The sequence below is a fragment of the Rattus norvegicus genome, chromosome X (assembly GCF_021556685.1).
Source record: "Rattus norvegicus strain SHRSP/BbbUtx chromosome X, alternate assembly SHRSP_T2T, whole genome shotgun sequence".
Lineage (NCBI taxonomy): Eukaryota > Metazoa > Chordata > Mammalia > Rodentia > Muridae > Rattus > Rattus norvegicus.
Window position 1 is genome coordinate 80,970,001 of NC_141554.1, and position 25,373 is coordinate 80,995,373.

The 25,373-nt window shown below is 37.6% G+C and overlaps 1 protein-coding gene across 7 annotated transcripts in view; it reads left to right on the forward strand.

Moving 5' to 3' along the window:
• Nucleotides 1-25,373, forward strand: part of Tent5d (terminal nucleotidyltransferase 5D) — a 67,769-nt gene that overhangs the window by 37,714 nt on the left and 4,682 nt on the right. The window contains exons 1-4 of one of the 7 annotated variants that reach the window (XM_087599407.1): nt 15,083-15,248; nt 20,341-20,398; nt 21,294-21,357; nt 23,740-23,853. The gene's annotated coding sequence lies outside the window, so the exon portion shown is untranslated. 7 annotated transcript variants of the gene reach the window in all.

Below are 25,373 nucleotides of genomic sequence, written 5' to 3' on the forward strand. Positions count from 1 at the left end.
TGGAAGAAGTAATAGAAGATGCTCTGTTATTGAATAGGAACTAGTAAAATCATACTGAGGGGAAAGGGGGTTGCTAAGACAGCATCTTGTGCATTTGAGAGAATAGATCAGGATACCCAGGTTTAGGGATTTTCTTTTGCCCGAGTGTGGATAATTCGGTCATTCTCAGTAGTAAAGGAGATGTAAACCTATGTAACCACACATACAAAGGAATATACATAAGTTAAAGTTGCCTATACAACAAGTCCGTTTTCTCACTGGGGTGGGAAAGATGACGCTCAAATAAGAATGAGGACTGGGGAAAGGGTATTGGGGTGTCAAGGAAAAGAGAGACAGTATAGGCAATTGTCTGGAATACATAAGAGTATGAATAAACTAAGAAACTTTAATAAGACTGCGTGGCTATAATAGAAGTTCACTTGCTATTAATTGTCACTAATTTTAAAGGGTGACTTCTCAGTAAGTTGTATATTCTTCCCAAAGACACATAATCTGAACGAAATTGCTATTAAATTAATACATTCAGTTTGATTTTATAAAATGTATTCATTTCCCCAAGCACCAAAATTTTTGAGCATTTTAAAAATATTTGCTTAGTTTAGTTTATGTGTATGTATGCTTTGCCTGAATGTATGCCTGTGCACCGTGTCCATGCAGTACCCACAGAGCTCAAAGTAGGGCACCAGTTGTTAGCCTCCCTGTGGGTGCTGGGAACCAAATCAGTGTACTCTACAAGAACAAGGGCTCTTAAGGTTAGGGCCTTCGCAGAACCCTTAAATATGTTTCAAAAGGTGTCAATCAAATTGAGTTTTCTTTTATTTCTATTTTATGGTTATGGGTGTTTTTCCATACAGGTACATGTGTGCCTGTGTATCACTTGTGTTCATGGAGGCCAGAAGAGGACAATAGATGACCTGTAGCTAAAGTTACCAGACATCTATGAAAGCTGCCTTGTGGGTGCTGGGAAGTGAACTTGAGTCCTCTGGAATGACATCCAGTACTCTTCACTAGAGTCCTATCTCTAGCTCCAAAGGTTTTAAGCATTTGAAACATGCTATGCATATGCTCAGTGTTGTGTAATATAACTGTCAGAAAACATTAAAGGCCTTTGGTTTTATGGGGCTTTCAGTCTAGGTAGTGTGTGAGATAATAAAGAAATGGTGTTAAGAAGACAGAAGTATACTTAGGAAATGACTAGTTCCAAATCTCTCCTAACATGCAATAGTGTAGTAGACTGACACAGTAAGCCAAAGAAGGATGACAGACTCAAACCATTATTTGCTTTTACAAAATGGGATTTTCAGAACATGTATGAGTAGAGAGGAATGATGATAGGGTTATTCTTAATACAACCTAAAGGTGAGTTTTAAGAATGGAGGCAGTACCAACATATAACAAAGACACATGCTCCACTATGTTCATAGCACCCTTATTTATAATAGCCAGAAGCTGGAAAGAACCCAGATGCCCTTCAATAGAGGAATGGATACAGAAAATGTGGTACATCTACACAATGGAATATTACTCGGCTATCAAAAACAATGACTTTATGAAATTCGTGGGCAAATGGTTGGAACTGGAAAATATCATCCTGAGTGAGCTAACCCAATCACAGAAAAACAAACATGGTATGCACTCATTGATAAGTGGCTATTGGCCCACATGCTTGAATTACCCTAGATGCACAGAACACATGAAACTCAAGACGGATGATCAAAATTCGATGCTTCACTCCTTCTTTAAAAGGGGAACAAGAATACCCTTGGCAGGGAATAGGGAGGCAAAGTTTAGAACAGAGGCAGAAGAAACACCCATTCAGAGCCTGCCCCACATGTGGTCCATACATATACAGCCACCAAACTAGATAAGATGGATGAAGCAAAGAAGTGCAGGCTGACAGGAACTGAATGTAGATCTCTCCTGAGAGACACAGCCAGAATACAGCAAATACAGAGGCGAATGCCAGCAGCAAACCACTGAACTGAGAACAGAATCCCCATTGAAGGAATCTTAGAAAGGACTGAAAGAGCTTTAAGGGGTTTGAGACCCCATATGAACAACAATGCCAAGCAACCAGAGCTTTCAGGGACTAAACCACTACCTAAAGACTATACACGGACTGACCCTGGGCTCCAACCTCATAGGTAGCAATGAATAGCCTAGTAAGAGCACCAGTGGAAGGGGAAGCCCTTGGTCCTGCCAAGACTGAACCCCCAGTGAACGTGATTGTTGGGGGGAGGGTGGTAGTGGGGGTAAGATGGGGAGGGGAACACCCATACAGAAGGGGAGGGGGAGGGGTTAGGGGGGATGTTGGCCTTGAAACTGGGAAGGGGAATAACAATCGAAATATAAATAAATACTCAAGTTAATAAAGATGGAAAAAAAAGAGTATGATTGCACTAGAAATCGAATTCAGACAGGCTTTGGCATAAAATTCTTAAGCCTCCAGAACTCTGGTTTCTACAGTACACTGTGGTGGATAATAACTGGGATTAAACTACTGCCTCTGCACTGAACATTAAAAGACTTTTTTGTCTTTTATCAATACCTCCTAACAATAAAGCATCTTGGTTTTCAACAAAAAAAGAATGGAGGCAGCAATAATGACGAATATGAATAAACATTAGCTATGAGGAGTAATAAATATTCTTTCACATGTGAAATTGAGTAAGATGCTATACGATTGATTACTCTGGGCCTTCTATGAGGAGATAATTAGAGGAAATGATATAGTTTAGCTTATATGAAACCTATAGAAATAATTTCAGACAACTATTTGAATGTTCTGCAGAATCTTAAAAGAATTTATGTATAATTTTTACAGAATGACCATTTTACATCCTGCTAAAACAAATACAAAGCACCTGTGTAACTTGTTAAAACAGTGTAATGCAATCATTTCATTTGATGCTTCTCAGTAACCCTCAGTCCTTTTTCTGCATTTCAAGGAACTCCTCTCATTAACTGTATTTCCTATAGCCTTATTCCTTTAGATGAACTTTGTGTTATCTTACTTTATACATCTATCTTTGTAAGCTATGAAACCTAAGAGGCTTTTAGGTTTTAGGTAATTTTTCACTTTATAAACCTATAGTATTTAAAATTACTTGGTTTGTTTATAGATGTGAGTGTTCTGAGACTAAGATTAGTATGCTTGTATTATTAAAATACATTTGCTAAGAGATAAAAATAAATACACGGTGACTAAATTTACCATTTAAAATCAAGCTAGGTGTTTGCTACCTTTACTGGTAAAACAGCTATTCCTGTCTCACGAAGTCTGATTTGTCAATCTGCACACATGTCACTTCGGGAATATGAGAGAAAAGGTGGAAAGAATGTCATAGCCTGAGAATGGGGACAGTGCTGTGAAAGGTTGACCTCTGGACACAGCATGGCTGTTGTGCTCCTTGACTCTCAGCAGCTCTGGTCACACACATGACCTGTACAATAGCGAGGCAGGTTTTGTTTTTACTTTATTCTTTTTTTTGCCCCCTCCCTGTCCTTACCTCACACAGCCACTCTCCCCATCCATCCCTTTCTCCTCTGAGAGGGTTGAGGCCCTGCCCTGGATATTCCCCCAACTCTGGCATACATAGTCTCTGCAGGGTTAGACACATAGTCTCCCACTGAGGCCAGACAAGGCAGGTCAGTTGTGAAACAGATTTCACAGACAGGCTTTAGAGACAGCTCCCGTTCCAATTGTTAGGGACCCCACGTGAAGACTGAGCTGTATATCTGCTATATATGGGGCCTTGGTCCCGCCCATGTATGTTAAGCCAGTTTATTCCAGCACGGTGTTGGGAGGGGTAGTCAAGGATCCATTACTAGTGGAGTAGCTATTGACTGTTCATGACCATTAGTAAAGGAAGAATTACTTTGCTTTAAGGCTATAACTCCTGATAAGTCCACCAATCTCTAGGGAATGGCCCTCCCACACAAGCATATGTGGGTAGTACTAACTATATTTAGTGAATTATTTTTAAAAAGGCATAATTGGGGTGGTAGTGGACATTTTATGTTATATGTATATGAATTTCTCAAGAATAGAAAAATATTTTAAAAACTCAACTGTTCTTAATTATGTCATAATGTAATTTTATTACACTAACTTGATAGAAAAATGCAGATTTGAATGCATAGATTTAGTTCCAAAATTCTGGCTAAATTGGCATCAAATCTCTTTATGCTGTGTATATTAACCTTCTGTATAAATTATAGTGGCAGTCCCCATGATAGTAAATTTGAATAAATCAATCTTAAATGGCACAGATAAGATTACGTACAGTATTTATAAAGTAACAGTACCAGAATGGAAAAAAATCTTTTGAAATGTAAAAGAGCTAGAAGTAGAATAGGAGGTATAATCAGTGGTCTACCATTTGCCTGCCATATGTGTAGCCCTAGGTTTTCACCTCTAGTAAGGTACAGAAACAAGAATGGTAATCATTTAAAAACTTCTATCATTTTTTAGATGGGTGGGTGGCCGGATCCCTCTACTGGAGGCAATGTCTATCTACTGGAGGTGATCTCTTAAGGTCCTATGACCCTGCTGTTGGGTATTTCTGTGACTTATCTCCATTCGGTCCTGGGAATCTCTCGCATCTGGGACTTTCTAGTAGTTTCCAAAGTTCCCCATCCCTCACTGCTACATATTTCTATTCCTTCTCCTGGACCTCTGGATTTATCTCCTGTCTCTTCTCATACCAGGTCCTGCCTGACCCCCTTCCTCCTCCCCTCTCCCATCCAGTTCCCTCCCTCCCTCCCTCTGCTTCCTGTGATTATTTTGTTCCCCCTTCTATGTGGGTTTGAAGCATCCACAATTTGACCTTCCTTTTTGTTAAGCTTCATTGTCCCTGTCTAAAGGAAATACAGGGATAAAAATGGAACAGGGACTGAAGGAAAGGACCCACCATGTGATCCATTCCATCTACAGACACCAAGCCCTGACACTATTATTGATGCCAAGAAGCACTTGCTGACAGGAGCCTGGTCTGGCTGCCTCTGAGAGGCTCTACGAGCACTGAACTAAGACAGATGCAGATACTCACAGCCAACCATTTGACAGAGCCAAGGCACCCCAATAAAAGAGATAGGGAAGGACTGAAGAACTGAAGGGGATTGCAACCTTATAGGAAGAACAATAGTATCAATTAACTGAACCCCTCAGAGCTCTCAGGGACAAAACCACCAACTATGGATGGGTCCAAGACTCTGGCAACATATTTAGCAGAGGATTGCCTTATCTTGCATCAGTGGGAGGGGAAGCACTTGGTCCTGTGGAGTCTTGATGCCCCTGAGAAGGGGGATGCTAGAGGGTTAAGGTGGGAGTGGGTGGGTTCATGGGGGACCATCCTCTTAAATGCAAAGGAGAGGGGGATGGGATGGGGATTTTGTGGAGGGGGAACAGGCAAGGAGAATGACATTTGAAATGCAAACAAATAAAATGATTAATAAATAAAAAATAAAGATACATTGTGACCTATTAAAAATAAAACAAAATTCATATCATACATCAAAATAGAAGATTCAGAGTAAAGGTTTAATTAAAAGTAATGTCATTATTCTCCATAGAATAACATTTATTATATGAAGCACACTCAGCAGACTTTATTTCAAGATCCTATAGATAATGTACATCTTCACCTTTAGTCTAACTTTATGAGAATATAGCAAACTTGCTAAAAGGCTGTTTTGAGTAATGCAAGCAGTACTGTATTTTCTTCCCTTTATGTAACTTTCATACACTATATTTTGATCATATTCAATCACAATTCTCAGATTTTCCCCACCCAAACAACATATTAATTTGTTCTCCATCCTCCTCTCCCTTCCCTTCCCTGGGTCTCTTCTCCCTCCTTCTTCTCTCCCAATCTCCCCCTCCCACTTTTTCTTAAAAACAAGCAATCCTCCCACCCCAACAAACAAACAAAATTCAAGACAAAGGACAATAGAACAAAAACAAAACAAAGTGAAAAAAACCCTCCTATCACCCTCCCCCCACACACACATGCACACAAAACTATGAGGTCTATTGTGTGTTGGCCTCCTAGGCATAGAGCTTCACTTAGAGTTTGGTCAGTATACCCAGAGACACTCCATAGAGGGGTGGAAACTGGCTTATTCTTTCCCAGTAGACATCAATTGCAAATGACTTCTTCGTTTAGGGATATGACATTGTGTTCACTTTCCCTATCAGTGCTGGGATTTTGTTTGGTTTGAACAGGTCTTGGTTGTGTTTCAATAGTACTTGTGAGTTCAAATATGCATCAGTATTGTTGTGTCTGGAAGATGCTATTTCCTTTCAGCCAACCATCACCTCTGATCTTTACATTCTTTCTGCCTCCTCTTCCACATAGATTCATAAGCCTTAAAGAGAGTAGTTTGCTAACGGCATTCTATTTAGGAGTGAATTCTACATAGTCTTTCTTCCTCCCCCATTCCTTTTCACTCTCCTTCTCATTCTTCCTGTCCCTATACCTCTTCTTCCTCCCCGTCTTTCTGCATAATGCCCAGTTGTAGGTCTCCTTGTCAGTTACCATCTACTGGAAAGTGAGGCTTCTGTAATGAGAATGAGCAGTGTACTTATCAATGGATATAACACTATGTAATTATGAGTCATTTTGTTGCTATGTTCCTTTAGCAGATTAATAGTAGGTTTTCTCCAAGGTCCCATGACCTGTCTAGTCTCAAGTTCTTAGACACTTTAGCACTATCAGGTGTGGGTTTCATCTCATAGAATGGTCCTTAAATCCAACCAAAAAGTAGCTGGTTGGTTCTGGGGTCTGTACTCCAGTAGTTACCAGAAGACACAGTTTTAGTTGCTAAAGCACAGCTCTGGTATTGAAAAAGACTCCTGCACAATTAGTTTTTCTGCCCTGTATCACCAGGAGTCAGGAGCTTTGTGAAGGTTCCCTCCTCCAAATGGGAGGAGAGAGAAAGGTGAGTTTCAAAAATTCATGGCCAAGTTCTCATCCTCCTCTGGGGGACCACTGCACATTAATAAGTACAAGGCAGTTATATTCTGTTGTGAGTTATTAAATTGGGGGTAAAATATCATAAAATGGAGTCTTTTTTCACTTTTTAGAATACTGGAATTTTTATTAATCATTCCATTTGTTTACATCTCAAATGATATTGCAGTTCCTGGTTACCCCCTCCACTAACCCCCACCCCACATCTTCCCTCCCTCCTCCCCTTTGCCTGTATGAGACTGACCCCACACACACCTACCCACATTCTCCTGTCCTACCACTCCAGCATCCCCTTAAGCTAGGGCATGAAACTTCCCTGGGACCAAGAGGCTCCCCTCCTGTTGATGTCAGGCAAGGCCATCCTCTGCTCCATATGTATCTGGAGCCATGGATCCCTCCAGGTACACTACTTGGTTGGTGGTCTAGACTGTGGGAGAACTGGGTGATCAGTCCATCCTAGGTTGTTTTCCAATGGGGTTTTAGTTCCCCTCTGCTCCCCCAGTCCTTCCACCAGCTTCCCCACCAGGTTCCCTGAGCTCAATCTGATGGTTGACTCCAAGCATCCACATCTGCATTGGTCAGTTGCTGACTGGACCTCCTCAGGAACCACCACACTAGTTTACTATCAGCAAGCACCTCTTGACCACAGCAACAGTGTTGGACTTGGTATTTGCAGATATGATGGATCCCCAGGTGGGCCAGTCCCTAGTTGTCCTTTCCTTCAGTCTCTATTCCATTTTTTGTCCCTGTTCTTCCTTTGGACAAGAACATTTCTGGGTTAAAAACTGTGAGATGTTAGATGGCACCATCCCTAGACCAGGGGCCATGCCTGTCTACTGGAGGTGGTCTCACAGGTTCATTCTTCCCCTTCTCTGCACATTTCAGCTAAAGTCATCCCCCTTGGGTCCTGGGAGCCTCACATTTCCCTAGTGTCTGGTAACCTAGAGTGTCTATCCACAGTTCCTGCTACATATTTTTGTTTGATTTCCTGGTCTTCTGTACCTCTCTCACATCTCCAGTTCCTGATATTGCCACACTTTTATCCTCCCTTCCTTTCTCCCTTCACAGTCACACATTCCCGCTACCTCCCACAATTGTCCTGTTCCCCTCTCAATATAGGACTGAAGCATCCTCACCTTTGTATGGTCCATATGGTCTGTAGATTGTATAATGGACTTTGTGAACTTCTAGGCGTATCAGTGAGTGCATACCATATGTGATCTTTTGTGACTTGGCTACCTCACTCAGGATGGTATTTTCTAGTTCCATCCATTTGCCTAAGAATTTCATGAAGTCATTGTTTTTGGTAGCTGAGTAGTATGCCATTGTGTAGATGTACCACATTTTCGGTATCCATTCCTCTGTTGAGGGACATCTGGGTTCTTTCCAGCTTCTGGCTATTATAAATAAGGCTGCTATGAACATAGTGGAGCACGTGTCTTTGTTGTATGTTGGAGCATCTTTTGGGTATATGCCCAGGAGTGGTATAGCTGGATCCTCAGGCAGTTCAATGTCCAATTTTCTGAGAAACTGCCAGACTGATTTCCAAAATGTTTGTACCAGTTTGCAATTCCACCAGCAATGGAGGAGTGTTCCTCTTTCTCCACATCCTCACCAGCATCTGATGTCACCTATATTTTTGATCTTAGCCATTCTGACTGGTGTGAGATGGAATCTCAGGGTTCTTTTAATTTGCATTTCCCTGATGACTATGGATGTTGAACATTTCTTTAAGTTCTTCTCAGCTATTCAGTATTCCTCAAGTGAGACTTCTCTATTTAGATATGTACTACACTTTTTAATAGGGTTATTTGGTTCTCTGGGGTCTAACTTCTTGAATTCTTTATATACATTGGATATTAGCCCTCTATCAGATTGGTAAATATCTTTTCCCAATCTGTGAGTTGCTGTTTTGTCCTATTGACAATGTCCTTTGCCTTACAGAAGCTTTTTAATTTTATGTGTTGATTGTTGATCTTAGAGTATAAGCCATTTGAGTTCTGTTCAGGAAATTTTCCCCTTTGCCCATGTGTTCAAAGCTCTTTCCCACTTTCTCTTCTATTAGTTTCAACATATCTGGTTTTATTTCATGGTCCTTGATCCACTTCGACTTGAGCTTTGTACAAGAGGAGAAGAATGGGTTGATTTGCATTCTTCTACATGCTGATACCAGTTGAACCAGCAACATTTGTTGAAAGTGCTATTTTTTCAACTGTTTAGCTCTGCTGTCAAAGATCAAGTGACCATAGGTGTGTGAGTTCATTTCTGTGTCTTCAACTCTATTCCATTTATCTACTTTCCTATCTCACTACCAATACCATGCAGTTTTAGAGCTGTTGAAATAAAATAAATGGTTATTCCCCTAACATTTTTGCCACTAGTGCACAACTATTGCTTGTTGCCAGGTTTCTATTGTCGGTCACAAAGTTTGTAGTTGGATAATACTGATGATACTTATCATCTTTGATAACTTTCATAGTACCTTCAAATACCATAAACACTAGTTAATAGGAAAGAAGACTCTAGCTGGGCACCAACTTGATTTCCTCATGTTCAGTGACATGAATAAGTGATATATTTGGCAATAGGGACATATCAACAAATTGATGAGAGTAACCCAAAGCATTTGCAAAAGACTGATTTTTGGATGGGTCTATGGTATCCACTTGGACCAATGACTCAAGATGTAACCCAATCCTGACACTGGAAGTTGGATTTGGTGCCATAAACTATCGAGGTGGGCATTGGGCCCCTACTATTTTGTGACTCCACTTAAATTCCTTTCACATACATATATATTTTAGGAAGATTCTACAATAGTAGGTTTCCACATGGATTTTAAAGAGTCCTTAAGTGTTAGCAGTCTTTCCCCACATTCATTCCTTTACCCTGTAGTAGTCTTTTTGAAACCTAATAAGCATTGAATTTTTATCCTATTTCTAACTATTCAAAGTTGTATTACCTAGGACAAATTAATTCTTTCCTCAGATACTAATCTTTAAAATATAGAAAACTATATGCTGGGGATATAGATCAGTGAGAAAATATATAGTTAGTATAGATGGGGCTCTGTGTTTGATTCTCTGTACTACAAAATGTGAAGATAATAAGCTCCACTTTGTGTGATTGTTGTAATTAGCTGTTGTAATGACTGTAAGTAGACTATTGATGCATAATGCTTACTGAAAGCTTAACAAATGATGGCATCCTTTACTTTTCTCTTCTACTTTGCTTTATTTAGCAAGAATTTATTTCAATTAGCAATTTAAAGAAAACAATCTATTTAATGGACTGTAATGATTTGTAAGTAATAATTATAATTTTGAGGGTGTTTTGAAGTGTGTGTGGGTGTGGGTGTGTGAGGGTGTGTCTCTGTGCATATTAATAAGGCCTAAAACTAAGGCCTATGCAAGCTCAGCAATTGTTCTCCTGATGAATCATAGCCCTGATACTCTTTTGACCTGTTTTATTTTGAGCCATGGGTTCAAGGAATTGTCTAGGCTGGTATGCAACTCCCAAAACTTTACAACTCATTTTTTTGTTATTTATGCTGTCCCTATACTAATGGGTGTAGTATTCTTTTTGAAGAAAAGAATGCCCAATGGAATATAATGTTTGAGCTACAAGGAAATTTACTTCCCCTCCCACAGGAGTATCAACTGAATAGGAGCTAGTATCAGCACTAGCTCCTTAGGTTTATGTGCTGTTGGGCCCTTCCTCCTTTCATGCTTGATCTTGTGTAGGTTTGGTGCAGGCAACCACAGTTGCTGTGAGTTCATGTCTGGAAGACAGCATCCCATAGCACTCTTTTCTACTTTCCTGCTCTTACCTTCTTATTACTCCTTCTTCCGAATGATCCACCAAGTTCCCAATTGTGAGGGAAGGTCTATCTAGATGATCTAACTATGGTCAAGCGCTCTCAGTTGTTTAGTCTCAGCATTAGAAATATGAACTATTGTGTGTCTCCGCCTTAAACAGTACCCTCTGCAGGAAGAAGCTTCTCTGAGCAAGGTTGAGAGCAGCACAAATTTACAGATAGAAATTTCTTTCTAAGTATTTATGTTTACAATCCTTTTATCTGCCACTTATGTTTTGTGTCTTTCACAAACACTGCTTTTTTATGTTCCACTAATTGCATCAGTAAGTCTATGTCATTACTCCTTAATGATTAAGCCATCTGTAACGACTAACAGTCCCAGTCAAGTACATTCTCAAACTTTAAACAGTTGACTCTTTTCTCTACTGGTAGCTTCAGAACCCCTTTTAGGGATGTTTGTCATTCTCTAGTTTAAATTTCAAAGTAATTGTCCTGGTTTCTACTTACTAACTCTCCAGAGAGCTCTACTCTTATTTTCTCACAACTCAGTGGAGTCCGGTGTTCTTTCCTAAGATGTAAGAGGTCACTCAGTGAATTTAACAGGATGCTTGTTTGAAGAATGGCCTTAAATTATACTCCAGAATACAGAGAACTGAGGGACTAGCTCAGCTATAAAACATTTTAATGAGTATTTGCAGGTTTGGGTTTGAGCCCCAATAACACCCATGCCCATGTGTGCATGTGTACTTAATAAAAAAAAACATGCAACACAGGCAATCAAGTAAAATTATTCCAACTTTTGGATTGAATGGACCTGAGGCCAGGATTTTAGATTGTTAAACAACTATTTAATGATAGCTGTCTTTTACTTCTGTTTTGTCTTTACAAACTTTCATATTGATCATTGCATGATATACTGGCTACTATGTTTTTTTGCACATATAATACACATAAAAATTAAGACTATTTTAACAAGATAGATGAATGTTTGAGTGACTTTCAAGAGATATTTTGTTGTTTTACTTTATAGTAATTTCCTGGACTGATTATTACTGACCAATGAAATCTTTTGATATCTTAGGACTTTTGCACAATTAATCATTCTTGTATATTGAATGACAACTCAAAATGTCTAATGTTTTATCTACTTAAAACTTTTTCATTCTATGCCTATATATGATCTAATTTTGAGATATTTTATCTATTCTATTCATGTGTTGCTTTATATACTTTATTCTCTGTTTTTTCCTTCTGTTTTATTTTTTTTTGTTCTTTTTTTTTTTTCCGGAGCTGGGGACCGAACCCAGGGCCTTGCGCTTCCTAGGTAAGCACTCTACCACTGAGCTAAATCCCCAGCCCCCCTTCTGTTTTATGAGTTCTGATTATTTACATTCTTTTGAGGGAAAATTAAATGAGATAATTAAAGTAGCATATGTCACATTATAAAATTTTTAATTATTTAAACATATATTCAAAATGTGTAAAATTGAAAATCTCTATTCAACATTCCATCCTATAACAGATAGAGGCCTTATATACAATATATACAAAGAACTCAGGAAGTTAGACTACAGGGAGACAACTAACCCTATTAAAAATGGGGTTCAGAGCTAAACAAAAATTCACAGCTGAGGAATGCCGAATGGCTGAGAAACACCTAAAGAAATGTTCAACATCTTTAGTCATAAGGGAAATGCATATCAAAACAACCCTGAGATTTCACCTCACACTAGTGAGAATGGCTGAGGTAAAAAACTCAGGTGACAGCAAATGCTGGCAAGGATGTGGACAAAGAGGAACACTCCTCCATTGTTGGTGGGATTGCAGACTGGTACAACCATTCTGGAAATCAGTCTGGAGGTTCCTCAGAAAATTGGACATTGCACTACCTGAGGAACCAGCTATACCTCTCTTGGGCATATACCCAAAAGATGCTCCAACATACAACAAAGACACATGCTCCACTATGTTCATCGCAGCCTTATTTATAATAGCCAGAAGCTGGAAAGAACCCAGATGCTCTTCAACAGAGGAATGGATACAGAAAATGTGGTACATCTACACAATGGAATATTACTCAGCTATCAAAAACAATGACTTTATGAAATTCATAGGCAAATGGATGGAACTGGAAAATATCATCCTGAGTGAGGTAACTCAATCACAGAAAAACACACATGGTATGCACTCATTGATAAGTGGCTATTAGCCCAAATGCTTGAATTACCCTAGATGCACAGAACACATGAAACTCAAGAAGGATGACCAAAATGCGAATGTTTTACTCCTTCTTTAAAAGGGGAACAAGAATACTCTTGGAAGGGAATAGGGAGGCAAAGTGTAGAACAGAGGCAGAAGGAACGCCCATTCAGAGCCTGCCCCACATGTGGCCCATACATATACAGCCACCAAACTAGATAAGATGGATGAAGCAAAGAAATGCAGGCTGACAGGAACTAGATGTAGATCTCTCCTGAGAGACACAGCCAGAATACAGCAAATACATAGGTGAATGCCAGCAGCAAACCACTGAACTGAGAACAGGACCTTCGTTGAAGGAATCAGAGAAAGGACTAAAAGAGCTTGAAGGGGCTTGAGACCCCATCTGAACAACAATGCCAAGCAACCAGAGCTTCCAGGGACTAAGCCACTACCCAAAGACTATACATGGACTGACCCTGGGCTCCAACCTCACAGGTAGCTATGAATAGCCTAGTGAGAGCACCAGTGGAAGGGGAAGCCCTTGGTCCTGCCAAAACTGAACCCCCAGTGAATGGGATTGTTGGGGGTAGGGTGGTAATGGGGTGAGGATGGAGAGGGCAAGCCCATATAGAAGGGGAGAGGTGGGGTTAGGAGGATGTTGGCCTGGAAACTGGGAAGGGGAATAACAATTGAAATGTAAATAAGAAATACTCACGTTAATAAAGATAAAAAAAAGGAAACAGGTTAAGCAAGCCACTAGAAGCAAGCCAACAAGCAACATTTCTTTGGCTTCAGTGTCAGCTCCTGTGTCAAGGTTCTTGCCCTACTTTCCCTCCATGACAGAAGGTTCTATGACACTGTAAGCTGAAATAAACCCAGTATCCCCCCCAAAAAATGTTGCCTATTTTCCATATATTCATTTAGAAAATTATATTTCTTTGCATTTAAGTGTTTTCCTTACATGCAGGGTTTGTTGTTTTATAAATTATTTATAATTGCCGAGTGGTGGTGATAGATGCCGTTACTGCCAACAATTGGGAGGCAAAAGCAGACCAAACTCTGTGTGTTGGAGGCCAGCCTGGATTTTAGAGCAAGTTCAAGGACAGCCAGTGTTATACTACACAGAAAATTCCTGACTTGGAAAAACAAAGAAAAAATTCCCAATTATTTTGTTTTGTTCCATGGGAAAAAATGATCAGGCATCTGGACTTTTCTTTTCTTTTTTTTTCTTTTTTTTATTATTAACTTGAGTATTTCTTATTTACATTTCGAGTGTTATTCTCTTTCCTGGTTTCCCGGCAAACATCCCCCTAATCCCTCCCCATCCCCTTCTTTATGGGTGTTCCCTTTACCCATTTACTGGAAAGCAGTCTGTCTAAAATGAATCATTTACACTACCAAATAGTTTATTTATATTGTTACTTCATAGTGTATCTTTTTAATTTTATAATCCTATCAGAATATTTATAACATAATAATTATAAGGTAATAAGATATTATGGTGGGAACTTCCCCTTTAGATGTGGACTATTGTCAACTTCAAATTCAACAAAGTATGTTATGAAAGGTGATGGGATCCTGTAGAAAGGAAGTTTTATTCTCATTTTGGAACTCAAAACAAATTATAAGTGTTAATCAGACTTCATTTTGACTGTGTAAGTGTATTTTTACACAGTATTCATTTGTGAAGTATAATAAAAAACAAATACACATTACTTTTTCAAATTAATTTCAAAATTTAGACCTTAATCCTAAAGTCACAGTAGGTGTTTTAAAACATATAGAACGCTTATATCTGGCAACCTGTGAATATCTGTATGATTTATTCACCCATATTATTTTTAATTCTAAGAAAAAACAAGGCCTACCGGCATAACAGTAAGGTGGAGACTTGGTGAGAGGAGAGTTGCTGAGAGAGGAAGGGAGTAAGAATGGGTGTATGAAGTTATTAAAAACATAAAGTTTAAATAATATTTACTATAGCCTACTACATGTCTCACTTTAAACCATGGTCCTAGATATGAGCATTATTGATGCAATAGTATATCCTTTATCTCCTAGCAACAGTAGCCATAGTGTTGTGAAAAGTAAGGTACAGAAACTGTGGGGATATAAGTCAATGGGGAACTCTATAGAGAAGGAAGTTAGTTTTAGTTCTGTAGGTTGTTAAGTCCAAATTCAACAAAGTATGTTGTCAAAACTGTGGTAAGATCCTATACAAGGCAATTTCATTACTCTGCCTTTCAGTTGCTACCGTGAGTCGACATTGAAATTGACATCTATGTTTTGTTTTACTTAGTAACATTTTATTCAGATGAAACGAAGTTCTATATTGAATATTATAGAAAATATAGTTTATGACTAATTATGCTAGTAATCATAACTGGTGAAACTGAGCCATTAATTAACTGAAAATTTATCAGTAATTATTTTAATATATTTTCTGAGCTTATGAGGAAGATATTAAATATATCACTAATATATTGGCATTACCCAGAACTTCATTTATTTATAATTCTAGGTTTAAAGAATTACAACCCTCCTTAGATTAACTGGCTACATAGACTGATAGTGAATAGTTTACCAAGTTTATCTTAAGATATTTTTAAACTGAAGCATACAAGAGTAGCAGTATGCTTATTAGCTGTCTTTTTTAGATAGCAAGAAGACATTAGTTATGACATTTTGTTGAATGAAAGTTACAATAGGATAGTATTCAGGTATGCATATTTACACTTTAGGGATTTTTCTATATTTTAAATTTTCACACCTAGATTTTTTTCCTTCAAATAAGCATTCATGAGTCGTCCCTTTGGTATAGTCCTTAAGTACCTTCAAAGTGTGTTAACATTTTTTCCTGTAGCAGAAAATTTTAATGCAAGTAAGAGAAACGAGAATTAAATTAATAATATTAATATTTAATACTTGATTCCACTAAAGCAATCCTATTTTAAGCTTTTAGTGATCGCAATAAAACAATCTTTTTAAATAATGCCATTGTGCTACTGTTTTTATCTGCAGATGTAGGAGAAAATACGGAAGCTCTGAATGCTTCTAACCAAATTGAGAGCAAAATGTGTTGAAGTGAGGGAGATTTCCCCATGATAATGCAAGTTGTGCAGAAATCTGCTGTAAACAAAACAAGGCATTTGTTTCAGCAAAACTGCCTGTGGGCATAAACTTTAGTTTGCTTTGTGTTAAGGATTGGAGAAATACTTGCAAGCTAAAATCCCTCTCTCTCTCTCTCTCTCTCTCTCTCTCTCTCTCTCTCTCTCTCTCTCACAAACACACACACATATGCTTGTGCAGGCACGTGTGCGTGTGTGTGTGCATGTGCATGTGTGTGTGTGTGTGTGTGTGTGTGTGTGTGTGTGTGTGTGTGTGTGTGTGTTATGTAGGTAAGAGTCAGAAAAGCTGTGAGGCCAGGCAGCATTTGCAAGTGAAAGGGGAAATTGATTTTCCATTTTGGGAGGAAGAAAAGGTAGTATTATCATACCAGGGAAAGTTCTGTGCTAAAGGAGAATAGAAGTAATAGATCGCTCTGCCTATGCTATGAAAAACTCACACAACTTGAAAGTACGGACCACCTTAAATTGTATGACGACAAGTTGCCATGGAAATGGTTTTACGCTACAAGAAGGGGATGAGCCTGAGAGGAAGAGAAGTCTGTGGAGTGGGTGAGTGGTACTAGAGGGGTGTGTTGGGGAAGTCATTTCAGCACCCAGTAGCTCCTGGACAGCAGCAGTGTAGCAGCCTTGCCAGCTGTTGCAGGAGCTTGCTTTCTCTCTGCTCTTTTCCTGAAGCTCATTCTCTCATCCACCCTTCCCTTATCTCTCCCAGTCTTTTGCAACATTTTTAAATTTCTTTCCGTTTCTTTAACACCCCTCCTGATCTCTCCCGCATGCTTCAGAAGCCTCACTTTAGCATTTCTCCTCCCCTTCCAGTTGCTCCTTGACTGGTCGGATTTGAAGAGATCAGCAGTTGGTGAAGTGAGTTCTAAGGGCTGAGAGGGTATGGAAAGGGGCTGGGGAGAGTCATGAACGGAGGTTTTGTTGTGTGCTTAAGGGGATTTTTGTTTTGTTTTCTTGGACTATTCTGGTGAGTTCCTACTTTCTTGCTTCTTTGGCTAGTATTTGCGAATCATGCGGAGCATGAGTGCGATGTTAATTATGATTCTGGAGTCCTCTTCGGTCTCTATATAGCCCTTAATTCCTGAATATTGACAGGCATATACATAAAAGTAATTAGAGATCTTAAGTTACTCGATGAATGCTTATTAGGCTTTCAGGTTTATAATGAGTGGCATGTTAGTTAAAAATCACTCTGTACAGAGAGCATGGTATTTTGTCTGACTGGGTAGCTTTGACTTCCATCCAGGAAGCTCTTTGCACTTTAGAGACTTCTTAGTGGTGCCCTACTCTCGCATTCCATTGAAAGCAAACTGGAATTGTATCTGGCTAGTTGATCTCTCTAAATTTTGCAGCAGTTTCCAGAGGCAGCAACTCTGCTGGGTAATACTAGAAGCAAAAAGAGTGCCAAAAGTAGCTATTGAATTTTCATAGTGATCATCCTCTGCCAGACAATACAAAAAAGGAATTGGAAGAAAGATCCTATACTGTCATGTTCGTGCATTTTTCACTGTAAAGGATTTGTGCTGAACCTGAAAGGAGGCAGGAGATGATTTACGCAGAAGAGTACACATTTTTAACATTTAAAAGCAACAGATGATTACAGCACACATGGGTGTGCGTGCACACGCGGCGGGAAACGCACACACACACACACACACACACACACACACACACTACCACTACCACCACCACCACCACCACCACCACCACCACCACCACCACCACCACCGCCACCACCAAAACAACAACAAAACAATCGGAAGAATTATGTGCTTGTGTATTAGGCAAAAAGAGAACATGATAAGATTTGTTTGTCTGTTTTTCTGAAATTAAAAGCACAGGTTTAACCTAATGGGAAGGCATTTTTTTTTATAAGCACCAAGCTTTTTAATCCAAAGGTGCTCTGTTTTCAGCCCTACAGGTTCTTTTCTTTAGGAAAGTAGGTGCCTGGCATGTTTCTTAATTCTTTAATTTCTATTTTGTCTAAGCCTTTGCACTGAAAGGCCTGCTTGCAGCATGATTCCGCCTACATACAGGGATTTTGAGAAGTTTCTTTTCTGTACATAAGTGACAGAATATTGAGTATTTGTGTAAATATGTCTAGTGATAATACTTGATTCTTTGAATAAGAAGTGGACTTAAGCATATTTGAAAAGACATTATCATAATATGACGTGTAGACAAATATAGAAATCGTATTAGAATGGAAAATATGTGACTGTCTTATTATGTACCATAATAGAATTAAAATCTTTAACAATCTCATCATCTTTTGGCACAAGAGAAATTGATGTTTTCTGTCTCCTGGCATGGTCCTATCTCTCTTGATTATAAACCATATGTCCTCTCTAAGAGCTATGTCCTTTCTAGTAGTTTAAAATGTGCATAAATAACTTCATTCACAATGTAACTAAAGATCTAATTTTTTTTAAACTAAGAACAGTTTAAAGTTAACACCCTTCATATAAGCTTCACAGTTTTCCTAAAGCACATTTGTTAGTAGCTATAAATTTGAAAGTGATTATCCATTTCATTAAGGGAATCCAGGACAAAAGAATTATTGCGACTGTTTTTGGATATGGACTATATTGAAACTAAAATGAGTTTGTGGATTGGCCTAAATTGAACTCATTTTAATATCAGTAGTGAAGTGATTCATTCTTCAGAACAAAATTTGGAAATGACTAATGTTGAAAATGAGCACTATTGAGAGCATCCTTGTGAATTTTAAACAAGACTTGTAACATCAACAGTGCATTATGACATAAATGACAGTTATTTCAATGGAGTTATTTTTCTAAATCTTGACTATATAAAAATTTCACTTATACAATAGAGAAAGCTTAATATAGACCTCCAAACAGCTTAAACTCACTATGAGTTACTCATGCTTACTTAAATAAGTTTTACTTGGTTGTTGAAATGTTACATATCTGCATTACAATTTCAAATTTAACAATGCATAAAATATTTGAACATGTTAATATTTTGAATGTCTATAGTTTTAATTAAAAATCTTTATCCTTTGCTATATCTAACCAGAAAAGGTTATAGGGTTACTTTTTTAATTAGATTTTTTAAACTAATAAAATGTGCTAAGACAAAAAATTCCAAGAATAAAGAAATTAATTCATTTTGTCATTTTAACAAATCATAAAATATCTGAGTATTATAAATAAATAAATGCTGGCAAATATTTTGTGATTATAATTTTTATAAACAAATCTGTATAGACTTTATAGAGCAAATTATGTTAAATTGCATCTTGTAGATAACAGAGATTTTTTAATATAATACATCTATAGTTGAACTACACACAGAAATTTGTTTCATTTGTAAGCAAAACCTGTTTTGAAATTAGTAGTGCAAAGACATAATGAATTCAACATGTAAACTAGTTCTTTTGTTATCTTAATTTCCATTTGTATATGTGTGTGTGTGTGTGTGTGTGTGTGTGTGTGTGTTAGATTCTAGAATAACTTATTGTAGTAACCTTAATGGCCACAGAAAATATTTTTCATGATATCCCAGTTAAGAATCATCATTCATATTTTATTTATTTTATGTGTATAAGTATTTTGCCTGCCTATGTTTATGTACCGCATTCAATCTTGGTGCCCACAGAAACAAGTGTCTCAGAAATCCTGACAATGGAATTACAGATAATTGTGAGCCACCGTGTGGAGGCTAGGAATGGGACACTGGTCCTCTAGAAGAACAACTACTACTCTTAACTGCTGAACTATATTTCTAGCCCCAAATCTTTATTTGGGGGGTTTAAATATAATCTTAATTAGTCTATCGAGTCATATCCATCTCTTTGAAAAGACATTTGAAAAGACATTATTATTTGTTGGGCATTCTAAGCATTACTTTGTGGATATTATAGATACTGAGAAAAATATGTATATTTGGGCTTAGCTTAACTGGCTGCTGGATAAACCTTTTGTGTGTAGAAGGGCATTATAAATAGCAATGACTTTTACATGGGAAATTAGATTTCTGTGTATTTTTTGTTGATTCCCTTCACATTAATATTATAAGGCCTACCTATTTAATTTGTTTTAACTTTAATTTTTGTTTCTTTAATTTGCCTCTATAATACACCTAAATACCACAGTTCTCTGCTAGAATAAGTATCACCTTTATCACATTAAAACAACTCACTTGCTTTGATACAGACTACTTATACTAATTACATTATCCTTGTTTGCAGTGTTAAGAATGAAAACAAAGTCAAATCTGAGGATGAATCGATCTTGGGGAGAGCTGAGGTGGGAGGGTACTGGGAAAAGTGGAAGGGGGGACTGTAGTTGGATATAATTTATAAGAGAAAAATTTTTAAAGGATAATTTTATTAAGAGTTTCTTATATTCTCTTCATAGTTCTTTCTCTCCTTCACATTTATTAAATCCAAAGACTATGCTTTTGGGAAATCATTTATTTGACATTATAAATAGTAGAGGAGGGCAAATGACAAAACAGTACACATCTTACATTTTTATCAGTGATCTGGACACAGTGCAGGACCACAAGCAGATAGTACTTCTTTCTGACTTTTGTTTAGCTTAGTAATTTCAGTCATCATACAATTAATATCATAGTAATGATTCTTTTAAACTTGTAGTCAAATATAGGTGTGCCATTGTCTATTTTTGTAGTGCTGGAAGTTGATCCTTGTGCATTGCATATGACTGGCAAGCACTGTAGCATTGAGGTTCATACCTAGCCCCTTAGAGGTTTCTCCTTGTTAATGTTATGGGCCAGAATTTACCTTTAGCAGAGCAAAAGCAATGAAAGGGATTTTGTGAGCTTATTAACATATTCTCATGGTTTTGATTTTCTTTATTATTAATGTTAGCCAGGGTAATCTGTTTACTATTTTATTCAGTATACCATGAAAATAACAAATCAATCTGTTTCCATCATGATATAAATATGATTTCTTTGGAAAATTTTATCTTTAAAGAAAATGTTGAAATGTTTGTAAACTATATTTTAATTAAATATGTCAGTTTCCTTTCTCATGGGCTTTAATCTTCTCTTCAACAGATGTAGTATATCAAATAAAATATGAAATTTAGTAATCAAATAATACTTTATACTTCTTAGAATCCATGAAATATGGTATGTTATATTACTAATGTCTGTGTGTTTATTTAACCATAGGTGGTTACCAATCTTGAAGTTTTCTAAAGTAGGAGACACCTACCTCTCTCTATAAGCATTTACTGTAAGTAAAGTAACTAATAATATTTATGTTTTAGAACCATAATATAAGATGTAAGTTTGTTAGTCATCTAATTGAAAAATAATATTGGACTGTTAGACTGTTTATAAAGCCTTTAAAAGAACATTTGCTTGAATTAAAATTCTGTTTTATTCATTGTAATTTTTATTTTAATTTATTTTGTGCTGAACAGAGGTTAACATCAATTGTCTTTTTCAGGTTCTCTATCTAATTTGGGAGGATAGGGTATTCTCAGTGAGCCTAGAGCTTGCCTTTTCAGCTAGAGTGGCTGGATGCTGAACCTTTAATAAGGCTCCCTGTGTGTCTGTCTGCCCAGCACTCTACTTATGGATGTGCACTGCCATGCCTGGTTTTTTATGTGGGTGCTGGATATCTAAACATGAATCCACAGATTTATACAGTACTTTATCCACTGAATCATATCCCCCACCCTCATTGTAATATTTTGTTTATTCTTTATGAAATAGAAGTTGCCAAGTCATGAGGTATGCCTGTTGATAGTACTGGTTCTCTATCATTTCTTCTATGTTTCCTTTAGTGATGATTCTTTGTTAGCTTTTTATTGATTGTAAATTTCACATCATGTACCCCAATCTCACTTATCTTCTGGCCCTTTGTATTTACCCTATGACTTTGTAACATCACACACACACACACACACACACACACACACACACACACAAAAGCAATAAAAATTTGTGGAAGCTGTAGTATTATAATGTGTCACATAGTATACACTTTTGCCCACACATCTTTACAGGCAAATGTTCATTAGTGAGCCATTGGTTTGGTTCAATCCCTATGGTTTCTGCTCCACTGTCAATACTGGATCATCGCCAGAACTCCTCTCAGATATCCTGTTATTGCACCATGTCAGAGAGATCTTGCAGCTTTGGTTCTGTAGGATTAGCCCCTTTACATCCTCCACCAGTTCATCAATGGGATAGATATCAAAGCCCTTGATCTGGACCTGGGTGGTAGTTGTCTTGGTTAGTCCACCAACTACCCTGTACTCCTATCGCCAGGATGGGCTCTTCAGCACTGCCCCCCCAACACACACACACACACACACACACACACACACACACACACACACACACCCCTCACTCACTGCCTTGGCCTGCAAGGGGCAGAGCAAGCTCCACCTCAAGGCAGATACATAGCCTGGCTAACTCTCTTATACTTACACCCTTGGCACCAGCTCTTCAATCCTTATACCCTTGTGCCAGCTACTGTGCTAACCAAGGAGAGGTACAGGGACCACTCTCATGACCCCAGAACCAGCTCTTCAGCCTGCCACAGGTAGCAAGTACTGAGGATAGAGGGCTTATCTCCTGTTCCCACACCACCTCACTCTAGAAAAGTAGTGAGGCCTTCTGGGCATATCTACTGTACTGCCCAAGTGAGGTGCAATGTCTGCTTTACCTAGTTCTATAGCTGGTGAGGAGCAGAGTCAGTTTTCCTCTTCTCATGATCCTGGGGCGAGCTTAGAGGTGGGAGCAGGATGGGTTGTATCTGTGCATCATCCATGCCACTTCATGGCAGATGAGTAGCATGGCCAACTCTCTGGAGCTTATGCCTTTGGGACCAACTCCCCTGCTCTCCAGGCACCTGGGCCAGTTCTATTATACTTCCTAGGTGAGGTAACTGCAGGGCCTATCTCTGGGGTGTTGCAGTCAGTGAGGTTGATGCCAGTTCTGCACAGCCCTTGGACATCAACATGGTCCCAGGCCACAGCTCAGCCCAAAGATATTTGCATGGCCTTTGGTGGTAATATGAGACATGAACATAAACATAGACCCCTGGTGCTGCATTGCTAAGGTCCCAAGCATGGCCCTTAGCAGCACGAACCAAGACTGGACCATGGCCGTATGTAGCAAGACCTATTATTCACATCAGGATACTCTGAACCTTCATGACTCCAGTCCCACCTCTCTTCATACTGTTCAAACTGTGCTACTTCCCTTTTTCTCCACCACATACTTGCACACCATAGTAGCTCCTGCTGTGGGCAGGCATGCCACAGGTGGGCCTCTGGGTATCTTCCTAGTGATAGAATTCTTAAAGTACAGCCACATTAATACAATCTGGGAAGGTTTAAGTACATATATTAAGGTTCCCCCGTGACCTACTTATTCATAAACTGTGAAAGTGGGATCAAGAAATATTTCACTAACTGCATGTAATGAAACATTCTGAAAGTTCAGAACCACATTTCAGGACAATGGTTTTACTAGCATTTCTTTAGTGTGCATGTTTGAATATGTATGTATACATATACTATGTAACAATATGATCAAGAACATCAGATAATTTGTGTGTAATATGAATTGGAATGTTCTTTCGTTATTTTTCTTTCTTCAGACTGGTTGCCTCATGACTTTACTCCATGATAAGATGAAAATTCATATGTTGTCCGAAACATTCACAGAAGCATCATATTGAATATAGAGAGTTCTCAAACGTTATCTTTACAGTGTAAGTTATAAGTCATTCCTCATTGTTGTTGAAGATAAACTTCAACATAATAGTAATATAATTGGAAACTTGTTAATGAGTTTTACTTTTACTTCTGTGGTCAGAAGGATAAGTTTGTGACAAGGAAAACAATTTTAACTATATTATTATACAAATGGCAATTTCTGACCCTTGGTTGGAATCTTGAAAATCCACTTGCCTTACCTACATTACAGATGAATATAGCCCATTAAATGACTGAAGCAACTTAGTTTTAATTTCAGTGTCTACTATAGACATATAGGTTGTTAGATCATATTTATTTTATGCATACTAAAATTAATTAAGCTAGATATGAAATGTGTTAGCTTAAAGGATGATGAGCTGGAAGAAGTCAGACTCAGAATCTGGTCTTCAGAAATGGATTAATTTGAACCTCACATTCTAAGAATGATTAAGACTCTCACCTTTTGTATCTATGTTCAGGCTCATGCAGCAAATTTGTAAAGGAGATTTTCCTTGAGTTGGACATTCTGTACATGAAAATATATGGTTATACTTTATGTTCAAAAAACCACACATTATGTAGCAGAGAGCTCTTTTGAAACCAACATTGTATAATAAACAATGCGAATACTTTTGTTGCACTTCTAAGTTTATGATGATAGGCACACAAAGATTATATTGAGCTGAGCTTTCTGGAATATAAAATTCTGTTTCCTAACAGACTATTTAATATTTTGTAATTAATATATAGAGAATTCACTGTGTTATATGAAGATATGACTGTTCAGTTAAATATGCTAAGTCAAATTACTTTAGAGCTAGAAGTATTTATCAGAAGATTAAAAGAGATAATAGTTATGTGAGAGAAGTGTAATGTTATGACCAAATTTTGAATTCATGTTAGTAGAGATGAGCATTATAGATTCCATATTAATAAAATCATTTTTATCTGTTCTATCATGTTATACTTTATTTTATTTTGTGTGATTATATATGGCTATATGTGTATATATGTTATATAATATAAATTTATGTCATTGCATATAATATATTACATAATTGCATATTTAATATGACATAATATAATATGTTATATATTATATATCATGTTATAATATAATATATAATAAAGTATATTATATAATATATAATGAAATCCATTTTTAATGTATAATACATATTGCATTATATAACAATAAGTTAAGGAAACTGTGATATATGAAAATTTTGTAATTCATATTTTTTGAACGTATACAGGTGATCAGAAAATGGCATTTTAAAATTCTTAAGTTAGTAATAACGTGCTAGTTTAATACATGTAGTTCATGTAAACTAGATGTTCATTTAGTTTTAGCAAGAGAATAATACTAAAATAAAAATCTTAACTCTTCCTTTCTTAAATTTTCATTTAAGAGGTTTGAAGTATTTACTGACCAATGACAACATTTCCTCACATCCTAGCAAATTAACTTCCTGTGTTCATTTTTAACAAATGCCAATGATACATATATAAGGACACACATTTAAATATATAG